At 44.4% G+C, this 17,562-nt stretch overlaps 1 long non-coding RNA gene across 1 annotated transcript in view; it reads right to left on the bottom strand.

The window, feature by feature from the left end:
- Positions 1-9,102: 9,102 nt before the first annotated feature.
- The window catches only part of LOC141370375 (uncharacterized), a 46,172-nt gene continuing 37,712 nt past the window's right edge, over positions 9,103-17,562 (bottom strand). The window contains exons 3-5 of the long non-coding RNA XR_012374366.1: positions 12,070-12,127; positions 10,906-10,990; positions 9,103-9,139 (exon numbers count right to left, since the gene is read on the bottom strand). This is a non-coding gene — a long non-coding RNA (uncharacterized lncRNA). The remainder of the gene's footprint in view (positions 9,140-10,905; positions 10,991-12,069; positions 12,128-17,562) is intronic.

Below are 17,562 nucleotides of genomic sequence, written 5' to 3'. Positions count from 1 at the left end.
AAAAACACATACTTAAATAAATGATGGGTCAAATTTTAAAAATACAAAGGAAATTAGAAAATATCTTGATACAAATGAAAAAGTAAACACGCCATATGGAAAATATGAGCTGCAGTGAAAGCAGTGTGGAGATAAATTTACACTTGTAAGCAGCTTATTTATTTTTATATTTAAAATTATATTTTTTTAGAGAGAGGAGGAGAAGAGGAGCAGAGGGAGAGGGAGAAAGACAGAATCCCAAGCAGACTCCACGCTGAGTGCAGAGCTTGATGCAGGGCTTGATCTCAAGACCTGAGCTGAAATCAAGAGTTGGCCGCTTAACCACCTGAACCAGTCAGGCTCCCCATCACTCTCTTTCTTTTTTTTTTTTTTTAAGATTTTATTTATTTGTCAGATAGAGAAGAGAGAGAGCACAAGCAGGGAGAGTGGCAGGCAGAGGGAGAAGCAGACTCCCCACTGAGCAAGGAGCCCAATGTGGGGCTCCATCCCAGGACCCTGGGATCATGACCTAAGCCTAAGGCAGATGCTTAACCCACTGAGCCACCTAGGTGTCCCACACTCTATTTCTTATAGGTCTTTCAGATACTCTATTTCTTCTTGAGTCAGTTTCACTAGTTTGTCATTTTAGGAATTTGTTCATTTCATCTCTGTTATCTAATTTGTTGGCATACAGTTGTTGGTACTATTCCCTTATAATTCTTTTTATCAGATTATTAGTAATCTCCCATCGTTTACTTCTGATTTTAGTAACTTCTGTTCTCTCTCTCTTTTTTCTTTTTTGGTCAGTCTAGCTAAATGTCAATTTTGTTGACATTTTCAAAGAACCAACTTTGGGTTTCATTGGTTTACTCTTAAATTTTCTATTTCATTAATTTCTGCTCTAACCCTTATTTCCTTTTCTACTTTGTTTGGGTTGTTTGTTATTCTAGTTTCTTAAGGAGATTGTTGATTTGATATCTTTCTTTTTTAATGTAGGCATTTACAGCTATAAATTTCCCTCTAAGTACTGCATTTAATGTTCTCATATGTTGTCATCTTCATTCATCTCAAAGTGTTTTCTGATTTCCATTCTGATTTTTTTCTTTGATCCATTGGTTATTTATACTGTTCTTTAATTTTCACATATTTTTACACTGACCAAATTTCTTTGTTTTTAATTTCCGTTTCCATGCCATTGTGATCTGAGACATACTTTGTATGATTTTAATTCTTTAAAATATACTGAGTCTACACAAAGACACATAATTAAAATGTCAAAAATTAAAGAATCTTAAAAGCAGCCAAAGGAAAACAATTAGTTACATACAAGAGAACACCCATAAGACTCTTAGCTGATTTTTTAGCAGAAACTTTGCAGGCCAGAAGGGAGTAAGGGGTATGATATATTCAAAGTGCTGAAAGGAAAAACCTACAACCAGGAATACCCTACCCAGCAAGGTTATCATTCAGAATTGAAGGACGATCCCAGACAAACAAAAGTTAAAAGAATTTATACTACTAAACCATCCTTACAAGAAATGTTAAAAGAACTTGTTTAAGTAGAAAAGAAAAGGCCATAGGCAGAATGAAGAAAATTATGAAAGGAAAAGATTGCAGTGGTAAAAACATATAGTAAGATTGTAAAGGTAGTAGATCAATCATTTTTTTTAAAGATTTTATTTATTTGAGAGAGAGAATGAGAGACAGAGAGAGAGAGAGCACATGAGGGGGGGGAGGGTCAGAGGGAGAAGCAGACTCCCTGCCGAGCAGGGAGCCCGACACGGGACTCAATCCTGGGACTCCAGGATCATGACCTGAGCCGAAGGCAGTCGCTTAACTGACTGAGCCACCCAGGCGCCCAGATCAATCATTTATAAAGCTAGTGTGAAGGTTAAAACAAATGTAGTGAAATCAATTATATCTATGAAAGTAAGTCAAGAAATAGGAGTCACAGCTTTGGAAGTTATTCCCCATGATCTCCTTATTGATTACAAATAAATTTACAAAAAAAGTTAGTTAAGGGATACACAAAATAATATGATGTAAAATATGACATCATTTTCATAAAATGTGGATGGGGTAAAAATGTAGTGCTTTTAGAATGTGTTCACACTTAGGCAACAATCAACTAGGACTGCTGTACACATAGGATGTTATATACCAACCTCATAGTCACCAGAAACCTATTAACAGATGCACAAAAGGAATCCAGGCATAGCACTAAAGAAGGTCATCACACCACAAGACGAGAGAGCAAGAAAGGAACATAGAAGAACTGCAAAATAACCAGAAAACAATTAACAAAATCAAAATAAGTACATACTTATCAATAATTACTTTAAATGTAAATAGACTACATGTTCTAATCAAAAGACATAGGGTAACTGAATGCGTAGAAAAAACAAGACCCATCTATATGCTGCCTACAAGTGACTCACTTCAGACCTAAAGACACCAACAGAATGAAAGTGAAGGGATAAAAAGATATTTCCTGAGAACGGAAACAAAAAAGCTGGGGTGCCAATACTTACATCAGACAAAATAAGCTTTAAAAGAAGGAGTGTATTGAGAGACAAGGGTATTACATAATGATAAAGGGATCAGTTCAACAAGAAGATGTAACAGTTGTAAACATCTATGCACCCAACATAGGAGTACCTAAATATATAAAGCAATTATTAACAGACATAAAGGGAGACTTGACAGTAATAATAGGTGACTTTCATGCCCCACTTATATCAATGGATAGATCATCCAGACAGAAATTCAGTAAGGAAACAGTCGCTTCAAATGATGCATTAGACCAGACAGACTTAATAGATACATACAGAACATTCCATCCAAAAGCAGTGGAATACACATTCTTTTCAAGTACACCTGGAACATTTCCCAGGATAGATCACATTTTAGGCCACAAAACAAGTTTCATTAAATTTAAGAAGACAGAAATGATATCAAACAGATTTTTTTAAAAAACAGAAACAGGGGCGCCTGGGTGGCTCAGTCGATTAAGTGACTGCCTTTGGCTCAGGTCATGATCTTGGAGTCCCAGAATCAGTGGGGAGTCTGCTTCTCCCTCTGACCTACCCCTTCTCGTGCACTCTCTCTCTCAAATAAATAAAATCTTAAAACAAACAAACAAACAAACAGAAACAGACTCATAAATACTGGGAACAAACTGGGGGTTGCCAGAGAGGAGGTTGTGGAGGGATGGGCGGAATGGGTAGAGGGGATTAAGAGGGACAAAATTCCAGTTATAAAATAAACGTTGGGACACCTGGCTGGCTCAGTCAGTTAAGCGTCTGCCTTCGGCTCAGGTCATGGTCCCAGGGTCCTGGGATCGAGCCCCACATCGGGCTCCCTGCTGAGCGGGGAGTCTCCTTCTCCCTCTCCCGCTCCCCCTGCTTGTGTTCCCTCTCTCTCTCTGACAAATAAATAAATAAAAATCTTTTAAAAAATAATAAATGTCACAGGGATGAAAAGTACAGCATTGGGAATATAGTTAGTCATATTAATAACTTTGTATGGTGACAGATGGTAAATACACTTATCATGGTGAACATTTTGTAATGTTTATAAATGTCACATCACTATGTTGTACATATGAAACTAATAGAATATTATTTGTCAACTATACTTCAATTTAAAAAAGTTTCAGTAAGGTGCTTGCGGCTGCACAGTATTAAGTGGTGAAGTTAGTTTTGTGCCCAGAGTCCATAGGCCTCATACTCAGGTGGCTTGCCTTTCCAGGATCTGTTTGCTGAGATCCCTCTGGCTGAAAATAGATCTGTCTTATAAAGCTCTTACTGGGTGCTTGCAGCCTGGTGCTGAGTTGGCCCTCCATAAGGATGGCTGCTGGGGAGGAAACTGAACTTCTGAGTTCTCTGTGACTGCATTTCTCATACTGGATGGCAGGCTGGGTGCTCCCTGGGTCTGCATTCCTTTCCATACCACACAGTGCCCCCTGGTTGGTCCCAGTCTCGTATCCCAGCAGCCAAGGACCTGGGCATCCTTCTACTTCTCCATCCATAGGGGCTGTGAAGCCAGGCTGCAGACTGAACACGTGGTAACTCTACCTCTTCACTGTTCTTCCTCCTCCCCCTCTGCCTCCAGTCAGTGCTCTCCTCCTCCAAGCCAGCATCCTACCTTGCAGGCAGAGGACGTCATTCCCTGAATAGGGGGAAAATGGAAGCCAGTGGGTTGGGCTGGGAGCTGACTGCTGGGGACCTTTGGGGCCTGATGAATCTGATGGGGCAGGACAGGGTCTGAGGGTGGCCATTCACTGCAGGAGTCAGGAGCGTAGGCTGGGACTCTTGTGCTCCTCTTCCAGGGGCTGCCACCTGCCCAGCATGGCAGATAGAGGGTTCCTGGTACCCTGTACCTTGAGCTGCCAGAGTCAGGGGCTGTGGTTGGAGCATGATGCTTATCTGAGCAAATAGGTTTTCACAGGAGTGAAAGTAGAAGGAAAAGAAAGGGAGGGAAATGGGATGAGGTGAGTATACGGAGCACTTCCTATAGGAAGTGCTCCTAAGCAGGAGCAGGTCCTGCTTAGTGGTCAAGGCTTGTGGGATACCAGGTAGCTGTTGACTGGGCGCCCCATTTTTAAGCACGCATGTGTTTCCATTATGCCCGGAGGAAGTGATCTGGATGCTTTCCTGGCAGTCCATGGGGAAGAGGGATGAGCCGGTTTCAAAGAGGGCCTTCTCCATGCCAGCCATCCCATTAAAGGGAGGGTTCTGATTTCAGAGAATTACTACTCAACAGGCATTGCAAGGCATCCTAGAGGTAGGGAAACTGAAGCCCAGTTAGGGAAATACACTTGGCCGAGGTCCAACAGTGAGTTAAAGACACGGCTAGATACATTCATTCACTCATCCATCCATTTATTTATTCATCAGGCATTGTTTACATATCTGCTGTGTGCCAGGTCCTGTGCTAGACGCTGGGGGTGTGGCAATGCTGAGACTAGCCAGGCCCTGCCGTCCTGGATTCCCTAGTCCCCAGTACAGAGAAGTGGATGAGCTGATTACTATTTAGATTTCAGGGACCGGGGGTCAACGGTCAAACAAGTCTCCAAGATAGGCCAGTTCTGCCCGTACTTCCAGCCTCTTTTCCTCCTCTCCCCACTCAGTCCCTGGGTTCTGGTCGCTCGGGCCTTCAGAACACACCGGCCTCATTGCCACCATGGGTCCTTGGCACTGGCTGTCCTTTCTGCCTGGAATGTTCTTCCTCTAGGTCTTTGTATGGCTGCCTCCTCCACAGCATTCATGACTCTGCTTGGATGCCACCTCCTCAAAAGCCCTCTCGCTGAGCCCCTGACCTAAAAGCTCCCACCCCCACAGTGTTTGGTTATCTGCTCTCTTGTTTCATCTCCATCTCCCTCCTGGAGGACAGCGCTCAGTACTTAAGCGGTGCCTGGCACCTAGTAAGTGCTCAGTTAATATCGGCCAGTGGTCTTAGGAAAGGCTCAGGGACTCTTCTTCCCGGAAGGTCTCTGAGCGCTTCGTGTTTGCCATCTCTACAGAGGACAGACGCTCCTTTTACAAATAGTAAACTGAGTTGCAGAGAGAGGCAGTAACTGCCTGAATTCATAAAGTTCCCAGAGTCTCTCGCCTCACCCTCACACTCCCCCCAGTCTTGGGGACATCAGAGCCAGTCCTTTACACGTTTCTCCTCATTGTACTGAGACCCCAAGAGGCTCTTCTGCCCCAAGGACACTCAGGCCGAAAGCAACAAATTCTCTCCGTTTTTGTTTAACTGGGAAGATCTCAGCCTTAATATCTGAAAGATAGCTTTGCTGGATGTAGAATTCTGAGTTGACAGTTTTGTGGTGTTTTGAGCACTTTTGATGATGCCCACCTGCATCAGATAGTGCGTTTACACACCAGCTCTCCGCGGGCATTGGTTGGGGACTGTTCTTGGGAGCATTGACTCCCCAGCATTTCTGGCCTTTCCTGCATAGGCAGAGGGGCTTCAGTCCACAGAGGAAGCAGGGGGCAGGTGGACTTTGGGCCAAGTGCGTATGGCTGAGGAGACGCGGTAGGACACACATGTCACCTGCTATGGATGACCCGCCATGGTGACACAGCAGCAGGGCCACAATCTGAGCTCAAGGTCGTGTGACAGCAGATTCCATGTTCTTAGCCGCTGCTTGATTTGGTGAATGGAGAGCTGGCAAAGAACAGCAGAAGCTTGCTAGAAGCCTTGTCAAGATTACTTACCTGGACTGTTTCTCATTTACATATTCCACAGATTGTTAGAGACACCTGCTCTGTGCCCATCCTCTGGCTGGGCTTTCAGGTCACAAAGATGAACCAGGCATGTTTCCTACCCTCAAGGTAAATATGTCTGCTGGGAGATGGTCGTCTAAGGGGATAAACCCACACTTTGTTCCCCATCCTATCTGTGTCGACTAGGGAGTCCTTCCTGGAGGAAGTGTTGCCCAAAGCACTGGAGATGACTTTTGGCGGGCATCACACCTATTCCTTTCACTTTACAGATGAGGGAACACGGGACTGTAGCAGAGAAATGGCCTGCAGAAGAGGGCAAGAGGCATCCTGGAGGCCAACCTCTGAGTGGCCGTGTCCGCCTTTGGGCTCTAGTCCCAGATACAAGACAGTGCACACTGTCCCGGACGCAGCTGCTCAGTGCCTACCCCCTCCATCCTATCCAGAGCTCTTTCCTTCAAAGGGCGGCAGACTCAAGGCTCTGCTCTAAGCCTCAGCCCTGGGCCATTTCACCTTTAGCAATATAAGCAACCTCTCCTGAGAGAATTTCGTATACCAGTGTGGGAGAAGGTGTGTGTACACCTCAGGCTGGGAGTGTGAGAGGGCATCTTAAGGTTTGGTGAGTTGGTTTTTCTCCTCTGGATTTACATAGTCCTCAGCTGAGTCCTGGAGGGGAAATGAGCCATAAGGGTAAAAAGGTAAAAAAAAAAAAAAACAACCCAAAACGAACAAGCAAAAAAACTTCTATTTCCAAACTCTACAGCATGAATTTCTCCAGGAAGCTTTTTTTTTTAAATGATTTTATTTATTTATTTGTCAGAGAGAGAGGGTGCTCTAACAGGGAGAATGGCAGGCAGAGGGAGAGGGAGAAGCAGACTCCCTGCTGAGCAAGAAGCCCCATGCGGGACTTGATCCCAGCATCCTGGGATCATGACCTGAGCCGAAGGCAGACACTTAACCAACTGAGCCACCCAGGCGTCCCTCCAAGAAACTTTTAACAGATACTTTCCACCCCCCACAAAGCTTTTGTAACTATAATAGGTCTGTCTTATGGGGATATGGACCTAATAATGACCTATAACACAACCCATTGTGGATATTTGGCCAGTGGTACAGTCGAACTCCCCTGAAATGAGTTGTTACAGTGACCTGATCTACTTGATCTGGCACTGCAGGGGGCCTTCACAGTCATCCAGTCCATTCCTTTCACCGGCCAGGTAAGGAACGCAGGCCCAGAGCCGCTGCGGGGCCTACTCAAGAGAGCCCCGAGAGCTCAATCTAGAGAAGACCAGCTTCTGGGTGGCCTTGTCCTCCTTTCTGTGTGTGAGGTCATTCAGTTTTGGGCAACACACTCAAGTTCACAGCCAGGTTCCTATCCTAAGCATTTACCACACTGTCCTGCCCAGAACTCTTTCACTTAAAGGGCCGAAGACTCAGGACCCCTCTCCAAGCCCTGGCACTGGACCCGTTGGCCTCTCAGAAACCTAAACTCCCTCCCCTGCAGGCAGGTAGTAGCCACTTTGGAGTTGGTTTTTGCAGGCCGTTAGAGAGACTTGCAGTTTGTACTCTCCTAACAAAAGGCCAAGTGTGATTCCACTACAACTCTCATTTCTCCCAGTCTTCTTACAAATACGTGTTTGCCAACTGGTACTACAACACTTGAGCAGCCACCAGCTATGCACTTAGGTTGAATTAACTTTCTTAGAAAAGTAGGCCAATAGCTTGGAAACTGTTCTACCGATATTTTAGAACCCAGGAAAACAAAAGACCCCTTCTGAAAGCATGTTCTGTCTTGTTACATAAAGAGACACAAGAGATTTTAGATTCCCGCATAGATGGCATAATTGGTACCCCTGTCCCCCTCCAAAGCACAGCCCCCAGACAAAACTAGGTCTCTTATGAGAACTGCAGAGTTGGATCGTAATTTTCTATTTCAAGGCCAAGTATCTTGGTTTAGGAAAAATAATGGAGATAAGGCAGAGAATAAGGAGTAGTCTCTGTCTGGTACCCCTTGAATTAGGGAGACCAAAAAAAAAGAGAGAAAAAAAGGATGTTCTGAAATTAGAAGTGGAAAAGAAGGTTGTGGAGACCTAGAGGAGAAGGAAATCCACGGCATTGGCTGAGCCCAGACCTGTTGGGGTGTGGGGGCATAGGTGGTAAGTGAGGGCTGACAGGAAGGAAGCCAGTAGGGCACAAGGAGGTAGCTCTAACCAGCTGGGCTTTACAAAAAAAAAAAAAAACAAAAAACCCAAGTGGGAAACAGATTCATTTGTAAATCCGTCAATTTGTATGTAAATTCAGATTGATATGTAAATTAGCCCCTAACATCTTCCACAGTCCCCATCACAAGGCCAAACAATAGGGTTACCTTCCTTTAACTCCACTGGTCATCCTAAGAGGTTTCATTGGAATTAAAATATTCATGAAGAATGAGGGAAAATCCAGATTGAGAGCAAGTTTTACAGTGTGATTTTCCCTGGCCTATGTCACCAGCCCTAACACCCCAAGAAACACAAACGATGCTTCTATTTCTTCACCTTAATCAGAAGGAATTTTCAAAGATGTCTCATGAATTCCATGGACCCACATCAAAATCTCAACTCCAATAAGGAGTCAGACAGAAATATTACAAGGTGCTAAATTGGTTCTTCTGGTATTTATTTAATATAAAAACTTAGACTTTGGAATCTCACCGTGGCCAAATTTGTTAGATGAATAGATTCTGTAGTCCCAAAACAGGTGAGTGTTCAGTGTTTATTCATTCTGAACTGGAAGCAAGGAGGTTAGCTACCAGCCGTGAATCCTGGCCAACATGTGGGATGTGAAGGGATGAGGAGGTCATCTTCATAGTCATTGAGTTGCTGTCCAAGAGTAGCAACCACAGCCAAGGCCATAAATCATGGTCCGTTCACCTCACTGTGCTCTTCCTCACCCTGCGAAACATGGGAAAGACTCACTCCATAGGCAAAATAAAAATGATGTTTGGAATAACTCTGTTGACACACTCCTGATATTTCAGGCACCATGCACAAATTGGCATATTGTCTCTCATAACTGGTAGCCTTGTGATATTGTACATCAGTATCTCAATTATTAAATATAATCACATGGGCGCCTGGGTGGCTCAGTCAGTTAAGTGTCTGACTCTTGATTTCAGCTCAGGTCATGATCTCAGGGTCGTGGGATTGAGCCCTGTGACTGGCTCTGCGCTGGGGGTGGAGCCTGCTTGGGATTTTTCTCCCCTCCCCCCACCCCCCATTTCTCTCTTAAAAAAATAGAATCACACTAGAAGAGAACATCAGTTCATCAGGATCTTACACTTATTGCAGAAAAAGACAACTATCCAAGAAAATAATTTTTACTTTGCTAAGACTTTTTTTTTTAAGCTGTTGTTTGCATTGTGTTTTGTTTTGTATACTGTTTAGAGGAGATCGCAGGGGGTGAGCATACATTCAGTCTAATAGCTTTCATGTTTTCCAGCTACAGTCATGGCAATGAAGTTTGATCTCTGGAATGATGTCTCTTAGACACTACAACCTCACAGCGATTCCTCAGAACAGGCTGTACCCATTTCCGACCCTCCATCTTTGCTTGTGCTGTTCCCATTCCAAACCCTTCCGCGTCTAGCGCCATCATTTGGGTCTTGCCTATGTTCCTCTCACATTTTCTGCCTCCTTTCACTCACCTCCTTCCTCTTCCTTCCCTTTCGCAACCTTACCTGCCCAGAGTCTGTCTCCCCTCCCTGAACCCTATAGGCCTGAAGTGTGAATCACTCATTAAGAGACAACAGCTGGGACATGGGCTCCCACTGAAAACTGTTTTGTGGGTGTCGTTCTTATGTTCCCTCCCTGCACAGTGAGCACTTGAATTTTCAGACGGGGTGACCTACTTTTTTGTTTCCTCATTTGAAGCTAGGGTAGTGCTTTGCATGTAGTAAAAAAATGAGCAATGATTATAATAACAGCTGAAACTTTTGGCAGGCTTACTGTGTGCCAGGTACTGTGCTGAGCAATATGCATTAATTAGGATTATTGCTATTTTGCAGATGAGAAAATAGAGACAGGGAGAGGGTAATAATTCGCCCAGATCACAGAGCTGACGACTGGTACAATGGAATTTTTCATCATATATTCCATTTGGTTCACTAGACTCTCTCTTTGAGAAGAAAATGGCTACGTGCATATTTTCACATATCTTTTGTTTTTAAAGATTTATTTATTTATTTTAGAGAGAGAGAGAGAGAGAGAGCATGCAACCGTGCATTGTGGGGAGGGGCAGAGGGGGAGAGAGAGAGAGAGAGAATCTCCAGCAGACTCCCCACTGAGCATGGAGTCCAACGCAGGACTCTGTACCACGACCCTGAGATCATGACCTGAGCCAAAATCAAGAGTCGGATGCTTAACCGACTGAGCCACCCAGGCACCCCCAAAATTGGTTGTTTTTTTATAAACAGAGAGAAAGCCATCTGCCTTTTCTGAGTGGTAGTCAGTCTGTGGACACACAGTATCATTGTAGTCTGGAAGTCTCACACATTAAAAAGCAAGACAAGATCAAAGCTTGAATATGGCCAACATCTCTGCTCATTTGAATTTAACATTTCCAAGGTATGCCTATTTTGGTGAATCTTTCAGTTTATTGGTATGGTTTAACTAACAAAATATAAAACTAGTTCATGGAGTATTCTTGTAATTTCGTATACCTGTATTTGGAAGTCTAGTTCTTTCTTTTTTGAAGCAAAAGGAACAAAAAACATTTTCCGCATTGAAAGCAAACTGGTGCAGCCCCTGTGGAAAACAGTATGGAGATTCCTCAAGAAGTTAAAAAATAGAACTACCATATATATGATCCAGTAATTGCACTACCGGGTATTTACCCAAAGAATACAAAAACACTTATTTGAAAGGATATATGCACCCCTATGTTTATTGCAGCATTATTTACAATAGCCAGATTACAGAAGCAACTTAAGTGTCCATTGGTAATGAAGAGATAAAGAAGATGTGGTGTGTGTGTGTGTGTGTGTGTGTGTGTATACAGTGGAGTATTATTCAGCCATAAAATATAATGAAATCTTGCTATCTGTGACAACATGGATGGAACCAGAGGATGCTAAGTGAAATAAGTCAGCCAGAGAAAGACAAATACTATAGGATTTCACTCATATGTGGAATTTAAGAAACAAAACGGAACAAATGGAAAAAGAAGAGACAAACCAAAAAACAGACTCTTAACTATAGAGAACATACAGGTGGTCACTAGAGAGGAGGTGGGGGCATGGGTGAAACAGGTGATGGGGATTGAGAGTACACTTACCATACTGGAGGGTGTTATGCTGAGTGAAATAAGTCAATCAGAGAAAGACATGTATCATATGACCTCACTGATATGAGGAATTCTTAATCTCAGGAAACAAACTGAGGGTTACTGGAGTGGTTGGGGGGTGGGAGGGATGGGGTGGCTGGGTGATAGACATTGGGGAGGGTATGTGCTATGGTGAGCGCTGTGAATTGTATAAGACTGATGAATCACGGATCTGTACTTCTGAAACAAATAATGCAACATATGTTAAGAAAAAAGAAAAAGAAGAAGATAGCAGGAGGGGAAGAATGAAGGGGAGTAAGTCGGAGGGGGAGACGAACCATGAGAGACGATGGACTCTGAAAAACAAACTGAGGGTTCTAGAGGGGAGGGGGTGGGGGGATGGGTTAGCCTGGTGATGGGTATTAAAGAGGGCACGTTCTGCGTGGAGCACTGGGTGTTATGCACAAACAATGAATCATGGAACACTACATCAGAAACTAATGATGTACTGTATGGTGATTAACATAACAATAAAAATTATTTTAAAAAAAAGTACACTTACCATGATGAGCACTGAGTAATGTACAGAATTGTTGAATCACTGTATTGTACACCTGAAACTAATATAACAATTATACTGGAATTAAAAATAAATATAAATAAATAATTTTGAAATTGAAAGCAAAAAAACCCATTCCCCCCCCCACATTATCTTATGATACATTTTGGCATTTGTTAATGTCATGTATGCCAGTAGCTACTCCAGTATATCCCCTCTGTTCCACTGATAAGTATTGCCCTTTTGAGCCAGCATTAGTCTTAACAATTAGTGTTCTGTAGTTCGTGGTCAGTTGAGTAAATAAATAATAAATAAAGAAATATGTGGTCAGTTGAATCTCTTACATACTTATTAGACTATTCTTTTGTTTTCTTGCTTATTTTTCCATTTTAATTGAAATTGTGCTAAAATCAGAAAATTTGGAGCAAATGGTCATATGTACATATATGCTGTCCTCCCATCCAAGAGCATATCTGGAGTGACTCATTTTGCAAATAACACTTAAATCTCTTTTTAATTAAAAAAAATTTTTTTTAAAGATTTTATTTATTTGAGAGAGAGAGAAAGCACATGGGGGGGGAGGGTCAGAGGGAGAAGCAGACTCCCTGCTGAGCAGGGAGCCCGATGCGGGACTCGATCCAGGGCCTCCAGGATCATGACCTGAGCTGAAGGCAGTCACTTAACCAACTGAGCCACCCAGGGGCCCTAATTAAAAATTTTTTTTAATTTTTATTTTATTTTTTTAAATTAACATATAGTGTATTATTTGTTTCAGGGAAGTAACACCTAAATTTTAACGTTTTCTGTCAGCATTGCTTAAATCTCTCAGTGGCCCCTAATCTCTCTTTAGCAACAGGGTCCAATTCTCTTTGTAGCCCTCAGTAGCTAAGTGAATGTTGTGCAGAAGCTTCTCTTTACACTGACCTAGTTTTGCTCGGACCTTAACCTTCTTTCTCTGAGGCCAGTAATGTGTAGGAGGCCTGATCTGGGTCCCTTTCTTTTTAACATCCAGAACATAGAAGACAGTTTTCTGGAAATCAGTTGCTTCCATTTGGTAGAGTCTGTATCACTCCATCCACTCCTGCTCACCCATTTTTGTCCTTCTACCAGCATCTGTAAAACACTTGGGGATCAAGAGATGTTCGGAAAAGGTAAAAACTGCGGCGCCTGGGTGGCTCAGTCGGTTAAGCATCTGACTTTGTTTCAGGTCATGATCTCAGGGTCCTGGGATGGAGCTCATCGGGGAGCCTGCATCTCCCTCTCCCTGTTCCACTCCCCCCACTCATGCTCTCTCTGTCTCTCTCAATTAAATAAATGTTAAGTCTTCAAAAAAAAAAAAAAAAAAACCACTGCGGTGATGTTATCACAGGTCTATGCATGTGTCCAAACTCATGGAAATGTATGCATTAAATATGTGCATTTTTATGATTAAGTATACTTTAATGAGGCTGAAAGAAAGAAAACAGAGTTTTTGGTAAATTGGTAAATTTGGTAAGCTTTGGTGAATTAAGTCATATGGTAATTCGATCCTTCAAAGAATGGCCCACTTGTTCACTTGGTCATTCTGTGACTTGGCTTTTGGTGACATGGCTCTTGATGAACTGACTTGGAGCCAAATCCATGACTTCTAATACCAAGCAAATGAGGCAGCGTTTTTATCCGCGGATAGATCCTCTTTAGAACTTCCCCATGGAAACCAGTGCTTTATCATGAGAAGGAAAATTCTGGGATTTTATCGTCACACAATTGTGGGAACAAATCACTCTTGACTTTCCCTTTCCCTGGCCTTTTCTAGTTCCTTTCTCCCTTTTCCTTCCCAATATAACAGGCTAGAAGGGCAGAAGGGGTGGGAAGTGTCAGGGGTCTAGTGAGGGTTGGGGTCTGGGTGGTAATGGGGACGGCCACGGCAGGGCCTTTGTGTGTAGCACCCTGCTCCTCCCAATGCCTGATATTTGCTGGGAGAGGCAGTTGCTGCAGAAGCCACAGACGTCTTTCCGCATGCGTTCCCCAGAGTTCCCAGAAGGAAAGTGTATGAGTGCTGCTATGGCAACCATTTTCAACCAGTGGGAAGTAAAGCTGAGACATTTCTGCCTGCTCGGGTTCCGTCAAGGAGGGGGAAGTAGGAGACAGCTGAGAGAAGGAGAGTACAATCAGTCCTAGCAACTATCTGACCTCAATAAGAGGAGCAGCCTGTAGTATTCATACTCCGTTTCGTTCCAGCAGGACGTGAGCCGGCAGGGCTGTGCCGGGATGAAGAAGAATGATAAGCCTCGCCCCTGGTATGTATTGGGGGTCCTTATTTGCCAGTCACTGGGTTCAGGGCTCAGTATCTGTTAGGCCGTTTCCTTCTCACAACAGATATTTTCTTTTTTTAAATATTTTATTTATTCATTTGACAGAGAGAGAGACACAGTGAGAGAGGGAACACAAGCAGGGGGAGTGGGAGAAGGAGAAGCAGGCCTCCCGCTGAGCAGGGAGGCTGATGCGGGGCTCGATCCCAGGACCCAGAAATCATGACCTGAGCCGAAGGCAGACGCTTAACAACTGAGCCACCCAGGTGCCCCCAGATATTAATATTTTCATATTAGATTTCAGAAAACAGAGACGAAGAGCATTAATTTGCCCAAGACTCAAACCCAGAGCTTCTGTACTTTTTGCTCCGCTATTCCCAGATTCTGAGATCAGGGCCTCTGTTGTACACTTGATAGTTTCCTTTAAAGATATCTTTTACGGGGACACCTGTCTGGCTCAGTTGATAAAGCATGCAACTCTTGATCTCAGGGTGATGGGTTCAAGCCCCACGTTGGGTGAGGAGCCCACTGAAAAAAAAAGTCTATAAAAAAAACTTAAGAAAAATAAGGATATCTTTTATGAAGCATAGATGACAGAGATTATACTATAATGGTTATCAGCGCAGAATTGGGGCAATTTACATAGCACCTTTTTTTTTTCCAAATTTCCTTGCCTATAAAATGGAGATAACAATGATGCCTATTGAATAGGATCTTTATGAGGATGAAATCAAATAGTTCATTGAAAGATTAAGAACACCTGGCACATTATAGCCTTTCTCCTTAAGGTTTACATATTCCTGCTGTTAGGAGGAGGAGTATAAATGGTACTCTTTTAAATGGTCTTAATTGGTGAAATGAAAAGACCATGATCTGTGTCAGAATCCTGTTTTGTTATTTAGTCCATGAAATCTCCAAGGCTGGGAGCCCCTGCCCTTAACCCATGTGCTTTGTATGTGGAGTGGTTGATTTTTCGTGTTGAAACAACTGGTCTCCATCCCAACAAGCTAAGGAAAGTACTTTGCTAAGTGTTCTCTCTCTTCAGGAGGAACTGTTGAGCTTGCTGCCTGGAAGCCACCGCACACATCCAGGCCTGCCACACACAGGTTGTGCTGCTGAGCTGGCATAGAGAGGTAAGCACATGGGAGTGGGAAGGAAGGAGTGTGGAAGGCGGGGTGGCTTCGTGGGAAGAAGACCAACTGTGGACTCACAGGGTTGCAAACCACGGATCTGCCACAGACTGGCTTTGTGACTTCAGGCAGGTTGTTTCAGCTGCCTGAGCCTCATCTGAGCAATGTGATCATAATAGGGGTTGACAAGGCTGAAAATAAGATGAAATGAAGGAATTCGTATAGAGCACACAGAACAAGGCCAGGCTTGCTGTAGGTCTTCAGTAAACATTAGCTACCCCAATCATGATGATTAAGAGACTAACAACAATAGACAGAATAAAAAAGTAGGAGCATTGGAAAGAGCCCACATCTTCCCTGCAGCTGGGAAAATTTTCTCAGTACTCCAGGCACAGGTGTGGCTTGAGCTGTCGCTGTTAGAGTGAATGCCCAGACGCCAAGGCCTGGGCGGGACTCGTGAGGACACTGAGTGCTGAGCACGTAGGCTCCGGAGCTGAGAGACTGCTGTTGGGGATGGCAACCAGCCTCAGTTCTGCTCGCTTGTCCAAATCCCATAAAGCGCATCTGACCAGTTGCTGTGAACCTCGTAGTACCACAGCAGGTGCCAGACCGTAGCCTTGCCCTCTCCCTGTGTTCCCTGTGTACGTGTGTGGTGGAGGCGGCACGCGGTACCTCTGGAATGGGAGCCCGAAACACCCAGCCCCACAGCAAGGGCTTTCCTAAGGGGCAGAGCTCTGAGCTCCTTTGTGTCATGCTTTTGGGGCAAGGACAGCAGGGACCCCTGGAGAGAGTGAGTAGTCTGGCTCCTGGCGTGATCTTTCAGGCAAATACAAAGGATTTGTTGGGCAGGCATCATGGAAAGAGGCTGGTTTCTCCGCATCTCACTTGGTGCCCAGCCCGTGCACTGCATTCTCTGGAGGGAGGACCCCTGGTCAACCACGCTCTTACATGTAGCTGCCTTCCTAGCCCAGTGCCTATGGCAGAGGCCTTCCTCAGGCACCTCTGCTAACGCCTCCTCATCTGAGGCAGTGGGGCACTTAAAGACACATTTTCTCCACTCAGTACTCAGTACTTTTCCAGTCTCAGCCCTTCCCGCGCCTCCTCCTGCCTGTGGGTCCATAAGATGGCAGGAGCCTTCTGTTCAGGGCTTCCTCCACGGTGAGACCATCCCTCGAGGCTGCGCTAATCCATTTGACCCTTGCTGGAGCCGGCCCATGGGAGGAAATGGAACAGTGGGGGGGTCGTCAGCACCTTCTCTGGTTCACCCTCTGGCTATACCATCAAAGGAAGTGATTAGAGCCTTGACTGTTAGTTTTACTTTGGCTTCTTGTTTTAATCGACTACTCTGAAACCTGGCGACTCAGCTTTCTGTAGCTCAGCTCAGCTCTTGAGAAAGAGGTGCAGGAAGCAGGGTAGTTGATGTGGAGGAAAATCTCAGGGGGCACTTCACCAATGGGGTACCAGCAAAGCGTGCTGGCAAGTCAGCTGCAAGAGGCAGGGGATCTCACGGGGCACTTCGCCAATGGGTGTCAGGAAGTGGCAGCAGAAGCCACGGGGCATTCTTGGAGGATGGCAGCGAATTGTTTTTTCCTTTTTTTTTTTTTTTTAAAGATTTAGTTATTTATTTGAGAGAAAGAGCGCACGAGCGGGAGGGGCAGAGGGACAGGGAGAATCTCCAGCAGACCCTGTGCTGAGCACGGATCCCAACGCGGGACTCTATCTCAAACCCTGAGATCATGACCTGAGCCGAAATCAAGAGTCAGCCACCCAGGCACCCCGCAAATTGTTTATATAAGCTTTTGCGTTCCAAGATGGACCACTGGTCCTTCTCTTTAGCTCCCAACACCCTGGCTGAAATCGTTGGGTGGGTCAAATTAGAAATCCAACAGCGAGGGACTGTAAGAAGGCCAGGGAAGCAATTTGCTCACTACTCTTTCCTGTTCTCTGATGACGGAACCAGAAGTTGTCAGAGACCAGGGAAACTGAGTTGCACCCAATGACTGTTCTTAGATCTAAGCCCATCCCTGGTGCCAGTGGACAGTCTGCTGGGCATTGTGTTATTGAGACTCATGCTT

This window comes from Callorhinus ursinus, unplaced genomic scaffold (assembly GCF_003265705.2).
Source record: "Callorhinus ursinus isolate GAN/ISIS: 27379988/994484 unplaced genomic scaffold, GSC_fseal_2.0 scaffold33, whole genome shotgun sequence".
NCBI classification, from domain to species: domain Eukaryota; kingdom Metazoa; phylum Chordata; class Mammalia; order Carnivora; family Otariidae; genus Callorhinus; species Callorhinus ursinus.
Note: the sequence above shows the minus strand (reverse complement) of the source record. Positions and strands in the feature narration are given on the sequence as shown.